Source organism: Humulus lupulus, chromosome 2, assembly GCF_963169125.1.
Source record: "Humulus lupulus chromosome 2, drHumLupu1.1, whole genome shotgun sequence".
In the NCBI taxonomy this organism is placed as follows: domain Eukaryota; kingdom Viridiplantae; phylum Streptophyta; class Magnoliopsida; order Rosales; family Cannabaceae; genus Humulus; species Humulus lupulus.
In genome coordinates this window covers 169,984,876-169,992,322 of record NC_084794.1, presented here as the reverse complement: position 1 = coordinate 169,992,322, position 7,447 = coordinate 169,984,876, and the positions used below count along the sequence as shown (strand labels likewise).

At 36.8% G+C, this 7,447-nt stretch overlaps 1 long non-coding RNA gene across 1 annotated transcript; it reads left to right on the top strand.

Annotated features, from left to right (window-relative positions):
• Window positions 1-1,453: 1,453 nt before the first annotated feature.
• LOC133818707 (uncharacterized) lies at window positions 1,454-5,661 on the top strand. Its single transcript, XR_009886061.1, has 2 exons — window positions 1,454-3,083; window positions 3,391-5,661. It is a non-coding gene; the product is annotated as an uncharacterized LOC133818707 (long non-coding RNA).
• The last annotated feature ends 1,786 nt before the right edge of the window (window positions 5,662-7,447 follow it).

Genomic DNA, 7,447 nt, shown 5'->3' with positions numbered 1-7,447 from the left:
AAGTTAATCTTGACTTTGTTGGCTACAACATGAAACATGCTAGTGTATTGTCTATAATGGTTCTTTACACTAGAATGGTTAAGGGTTGACTTAGTAATGGCTAGGGGGTACTATTAAGTGTACAAAATACTCCAATGAAATCCAATGATTACTAGATCATACTGGTATACGAGCTGATGACCGGGGTAGGGGGAAACACGGTCGAATGCTTGTTGATTTGTGACCGGGGTAGGGGAAGCATGCTCTATTGACTATGGACTGATGACAGGGGTAGGGGGAAGCACGGTCGAATGACTGTTGATTTGTAACCGGGGTCCTTAAGGGGGAGTTTGGTTTGTCTATGAATGGATTATTGATATGTGAATCCGACTAGCTACCAAGATGTTTAACTGTTGTATTATTCCTCATTATATTTTTGTAGCTCTTCAATGATTTTTGTAGCCATTGAAGAATGATGTTATGCATTTATATCTTATATCTGCTTGTTCTGGGATAATCTACGTTAAGGATGATTTTTGAATTTAGTTGATTGTTTGGTACAACTAACCTAAAGATCTGGTTTGAATTTTTATACATTGTTTGATAGGGTTCGGAAGTTATCCGATACCCTAGTGACTTATACTTCAGTTACTCTTAGTAGAACCCCATCCTTGGGCCATAGTATGTTTTTGTTTGAAAGATTAATCTTACTAAGCTTAATTTCTTACTTTGTTGTTCATGTTGTAGGTAAGGGCAAGGTGCAGCAGTGAGCGCCGAAAGTCTGCTTGTCGAAGTGTACATGTGGCTTGACCTTTGGGATTTGGTTCTTTTTGGAATTGGCTTTTGGGAAAGTTTTTTTTTTTTTTTATGGGAACTATTTCTTTTTATTCAGAACAAATATTTATGTTGACGAAAACAATGTAATTGTCTAAGTGTGTGCACATGACTTTTTAAAAGTTGTTTTTATGTGGATTTTTGGAGACTATTAAAATTTAAAAATGTTATTTTCCGCGTTATTTTGATCTTTTAAGCTGTGGGTATTTACAAAATCAATCCTCGAAGATATCCTTCAGACTAATAATGGCCTAAACTACTATATATCAGTGTGAACTAAATTTACACACACATGGTAAAGTATGCATTGTATCTTTTTCCTCTCATATTTTAAATTTGCTGCCTACACTTTATGAAACAATACAGAAAAAAATCAGTTTAAGAAGTTTTTTTTCTTCATCTTTTTCTCTTTTAATACGTTTAGCAAACAAACTTTTACTAGTTTTGTTGTCTAGAAATCTTGATACCAGTTTAAACACACAAATAAACAATTAGTGAAAATATATATTAAACTTAGAAAAATATACCTTCTTCTAATATGACATATTCTTGATAGTTGTTGACAAGATTATAAAAAATCTTCAGGCCTAGATGATTGGTGCTTGCATCTTTAGACCTTAAGTAATATAAATATATATTTTTTGAATGAAACCCTTTCCGAATGAAAGGAGAAAGATATTTCCAAAAGGAAGGGAAATTCAAAATGGTGCACCATCTCCCAGTGCAAAATCAGGAAGAAGGAAAAACAGAGTTCAACTCTTTATCTTTATTTTTTTTCCTTCAGTAGCATGCACATTCTTAACTAATTCTATTTTATACTGTGGAACAGAATGGGTTAACTAACCCATATTCCCCATCTAAATCTATATATATTAGGCTTCATTTGTGTTATATATGATTTTCTCACTGATTCAATAAAACGAGTTGGTTTGCTTCCACTGATATGGTATCAAAGAAATAACTCTCTTCTTCATTCTTGATTCTTGATCATGGATCCTCCATGCACAAGAAGTTATGCCCGAAGCTCTTCTACCCTAGACCAAGAAACCACAGACCTGGTCGTTGACTCCACAACTCCAACAACCCTAATCACAGAACCCATGGTTCTGCCTCTAGGATGCACAACATCGGCTTCAATCGCAGAGCTTCGACTGCTGCTGCCACTGCTCAAACTACCTCAACTTCCAATCGATCTGCACCACTCCAATCCCCAATCAATGACCTACACATGAGGATAAGGGAAGTCCCTACTACCTCATCAATGGAGATCACCCTATAATACAATTGGCCTCTCCGGTTCTTTCTGAATCGAATTTCCCTTCATGGAAATGTTCGATTCTCATATCCCTTGGAGCCCAGAAAAAGTTGGAATTTATTGATGGATCTCTTCCCGAACCCCCATCAACCGATCCACTCTTCTCCTCTTGGCTCAGGGTAAACAACATGATAAAGTCTTGGATTTTAACTTCCATTTCTAAAGAAACTAGAGATTCTATGATGTATCTGAAAAACAGCTGCAGCCATTTGGCAAGACATTGATGAAAGATTTAGTGAAGGGAATGGTCCAAGAATTTTTGAACTCAAGCAATTCTTGTCTTTACTTCGACACAGAGATGATACCGTTAGCGCTTATTTTTCCTAACTCAAAGCCCTTTAGGATGAAATCAATGAGTATCAATCCTTCACCATCTGTTCTTGTGAAGCTGGAAAGAAAAATCTTCCGCTATACAATCGGGATCAGATTTTACAGTTTCTAACTGGATTAAATGAGCCATTCAATTCCATTAGAAGTCAAATTTTGTTGATTGAACCTTTTTTCTCTCTTTCTAAAGATTTTTCTATGGTTGTTCATGATGAAAAACAACGCAAGATTGGCACCTCTGTCACTAACAATCTTGTTGCAGCTACTCTAACACAGAAGCCACAGAATCTACACCGAACTCACGCACAAAATTCAGTTCCACCCACTCAGAATACCAATACATATTATTCTCGAACAAAGAAACCAAGAGTTTCTTGTTCAAACTGTCACAAACTAGGACACCTCATTGACAAAAGCTTCTTTCTTCACGGTTTTCCACCTGGTTATGGTGATAAAAAGAGGCAAAGTGACAAAACTCCTACTTCACAAGCCTCTGTCAATGCTGCCGACTCTCATAACTTGGTTGGTTTTACAGACAACTGCCAAAACCTCATGGCCTTGTTGACTCAACAACTGCAAAATCAACCCAGCACGAGTTCTGTTGCCCCAACCATATCAAATTTTTCTGGTAAAATTGTATTACCCTCTAATTTTTGAATTGTTGATAATGGTGCAACACACCACATCTGTTATGACAATAATTGCTTCTCCTCTTTTGATGATAAGGTTGCTACCACTACAGTCATTTTACCTACTGGTTTATCTGTCCCTATATCTAAATCTGGCACTATACATATTAACTCTAAGATTACTCTACAACATGTTTTATTTGTGCATGAATTTTGACTCAATCTTTTCTCAGTCAATTCCTACATTACTCAAACTTCAAATTTAGTTATTTTTACTACTAACAATTGCTTTATTAATACTACAAGAACAACATCTCCACCTCATCTTGAAGCTCTCCCTCGACTGCAAAATCTACAACCAAATTAGGTCACACCATTCAACAACCTAAACATCTCCTAGATTATGTTTGTACTGCGTCCACCACTGCCCATCCTCGTTCTATCTCCTTTAACACGTTGACACCACAATTCTGAGCAACTGCTCTTACTGCCCATGGTGTACAAGAGCCTCACACATATTCTCAAGCCAACAACATGTATGGTAGCAAGCCATGAAATCTGAAATTGAAGCACTTGAGGCTAACAAAACTTGGAAGATTATATCCTTACCTCGCGGTTGTCATTCCATTGGTAGAAAATGGGTTTATAAGATCAAATACAAACCAAATGGTGAGATAGAATGCTACAAAGCACATCTTGTGGCTAAAGGTTACACTCAACAACAAGGAGTGGATTATTCAGAAACTTTTGCACCAGTGGCCAAATTTACAACACTTCAGCTTGCTCTTGATGCCATAAGCAACTAGACCCTCCATCAAATGGACATCAACAATGCCTTTCTCCGTGATGACCTCCACAAAGATGTTTACATGAAGTTACCTCAAGGTTATACTCCTAAGGGGGTCCTCCCTCCCAACTCAGTTTGCAAGCTACAAAATAGTCTCTACGACCTCAAACAAGCTTCACAGCAATGGTTTCAAAAATTGAGCTCCAATCTTCTTTATGATGGTTTCATCCAATCACTCATTGTTTATAAAAAACAAATCAGGTGTTTTCTTAGCCATCCTTATCTATGTTGATGATATAGTTATTGCTAGCAATAATGAAAATGTTGTCTATAATTTTAAAAGAAATTTAGATAGCTATTTCAAACTAAAAGACCTAGGAAAATTGAGATTTTTCTTAGGATTAGAAATAACAAGATCTCCAAAAGATATTTTTTTTCTCAAATACTATTACCCTACAACTTTTGTCTGATGAAGGATATCTTGGTGCAAAGACTGCTTCCTCTCCAATGGAGCCCAATATCAAACTAGCCTTGATGAAGAACTTCTTCCAGATGCTACTGCCTACCAAAGCATGATTGGGAAGCTCATCTACCTCACCATTACTCGCCTCGACATATCCTATGGTGTCAATCAGCTCAGCCAATTCCTCACTACCCCAAGGAAACCACACTTATAAGCTACTCAACACATCCTCCAATTCCTTAAAGGAACTCCGGGACGAGGTGTAACATCCCAAATTTTCTAATGTGGCTTGGTGCCTAGATTAGGGTGCTGGGAGGCAATAATTGTATTAATTGTGTGATTATGTATTATGAGCATGTGATTATGTGAATTATATTATAATATAATTATGCTTGCATGTTTTGAAATATTAAATATGCATGTGGGCTCGTTTCTTATAACAAGGGCATTTAGTAATTTTGACTAGTTAAGGGTATACTTGTAAATATATGTGTGTATAATTGATCCCTGCTTGGTTCACAAGGTCACATTGGCTGCTCATCCTAAGTTTACTTCACAAGATGTTTTCTTACCTCTTCTGGTTCTTGATAAGTCGTTTCAGCCTCTGTCCTCCAAGCCTGTTCCTCCTCCACAGCCTCTGAAATACCCCCTTTTGAAGGGCTTACCTCCTGCCTCATGGAAATATAAGTTGTTTGAAATGCTTTACACTCAGCAATCACAGTTAGACAGTCTTCAGAATTCATTGCTGCAATCTCAACAGCGTTCCAAGGTTTTTGAACGAAGGGTTTTGGCTCAATTGGCTGGTCTTCGACAGGTTGTTCAGACTTTTTCTCCTTCTGTTGTTCAGGGGGTTGGTTCAGTGCCTCAGTCTGCTCCTTCTCCGGCTAATTCCCAGGGGGAGTTGTCTCCTACTGCATCTGATAAGGCTCCGGGTACTGTCCAGGGGGAGTTTGCTTCTACTTCTGCTGGTCCTTCTGTCTCTGTTCCTGCTCTATCCTCATCTCCTCCGCGGAAGCTTATGCGTGGCAGACTTCGTCGCTCGGCTCGTTTATGATCATTGAGGGGGAGATTTGGGTGGTTTTTGAGTGTCTTTTTTTTTTTATGTTCTTATTTTGTTTGCACTGATCATAAAATTGCCAAGGGGGAGATTGTAAGTGTCTTACTTTGTGTTGTCTGTATTTTGGCAATTTCATGATTCATCTGTTAGTTTCTTAGTTCCATCTGTTTTGTGTATCTTGACAGAATTTTGGTTTATCTTCTGTTTTGCCAGTTGCATCTGGCTGTTGGACATTGTTTTAATTGACTGCTTGCTTTGGCTTTGTCTGAATATGACTGTATCATTAGGTTTCGGGTTTTTTCAGTAGTAGCTGAATTAATTAGTTTCTCTAACGATTTTCTGTTTGAGAGCATGGCAGGGTTTTTGAGTTAGTTAGATCTTAGGTCTATAAATATATGGGTTAATTGATTTTCTTAGTGTGGAATATATGGTATATGTTGTTCGTAGAGTTTGTTTTTGGTTATCTTTCTGTTACAGGTTGAAGAACTGAATCTTGAGTGGTTGTTCATCCATGGCTAGTTGTGATTGTTCATCAAGCTGAGTATTGGAAGAAAGCTGGATCTGCAAGAATTCAAGTGTGAAGACTCAACTAGTTCAAGCTAAGGATGGTTGCAAGAGAGACAAGTATAGATGATTTACTTAGTAGATTGTAAATTGAGAGATACTCTGTAAAACTTGCATTTCATATCTTAGTGGATTTCTTTCTGGACTAGGTCCCAAGAATTAGCCATTACTTTGTGTAGTGGTGAACCTTGTAAAAATTTCCTTGTGTGAATTTTTACTTGTTCTTGGTTATTTCTTTAAATCTTGTTTTTAATTTGTCAAGATTATAGATTCTTAGGTAGTATATCACCATCATGTGGATATATTTGGGTTATTCGGCATGAGGCGATCCTAGTTAGCAAGTTAACAGAAAAGTCACAACGGGTTTAAATACCCAACTTTGGGTGAGCTTAGGGGTATTTTTGTACCTTAGCACATTATCGGGGTTTATCGAGTAATGAGAGATTAAATGCTTATTATGTGGAGATAGATGGGGAATTAAAGGAACACTAGATGATTTCATGGGAAGTGGCAATTGATGGAATTATCCTTGATGTCATTAGAGGATTTAAGATAGTCTTAAGGGCATTTTGGACTTTTTGGCAAAAAGGGATATGCTTGGTCTTAGGTAGGGGTGTTTGTGGTGCGGGTGGTGCGATTTTTCTCTAATTTTTTAAACCGCACCGTATATGCGGTTTGAACAATTTTCCAAACTGCAACTCGCACCAGATAGACCTCAAACTGTATAAACCGCACCGCAAAAATGCGGTGTGGGTGGTTTATACCTATCACCAAATAATTTAACAATTAAATATTATAATTAAGAAAGATTCATAATAAATCTCATAACCATAGAGTGTTTAACAAAATAATTAAATGTACAACAAGCTAATAAACTTTAAACAAAACAATAAAAATATAACAAACTAATAACAAAGAGAAAATATAATATAAAAGTAAATATTATTTTAATTAAGGAGGAATATATTTAGAATGAAATATAATATGTGTTAGCATCCTATGAAACATTATATATATTTTTTATAGATAATGTGTATATTATATTATAATATATAAATATTTATGCATTAACTTTAGATGTAGTAAAATTGAAAAAAATAATATAAAAAAGTTAATATATATAATGATGCGGTGCGGTGTGGTTTGAACCGCATTTATAAAATTTAAAACTACAAACCGCACCGCACCGCGCGGTTTGACAAAAATACAAACCGCAACCGCACCGCGAAGGGTTCTAAATTGTAAATTGCGGTGCGGTGTGGTGTGGTGCGGTGTAGGAAGTTTGTGCGGTGTTGGCGGTTTTATGAACACCCCTAGGCACTTGAGACTTTAGAAACACTTAGAAAGAAACAAAATATTTTAGCTCTCTCGGCTCTCTCTCTCCCTTTTGTGGTGCTTGGAGGTTTGTGGAAATTTTGGACTTTTTGGCAAAAAGGGATATGCTTGGTCTTAGGCACCTGAGACTTTAGAAACACTTAGAAAGAAAGAGAAT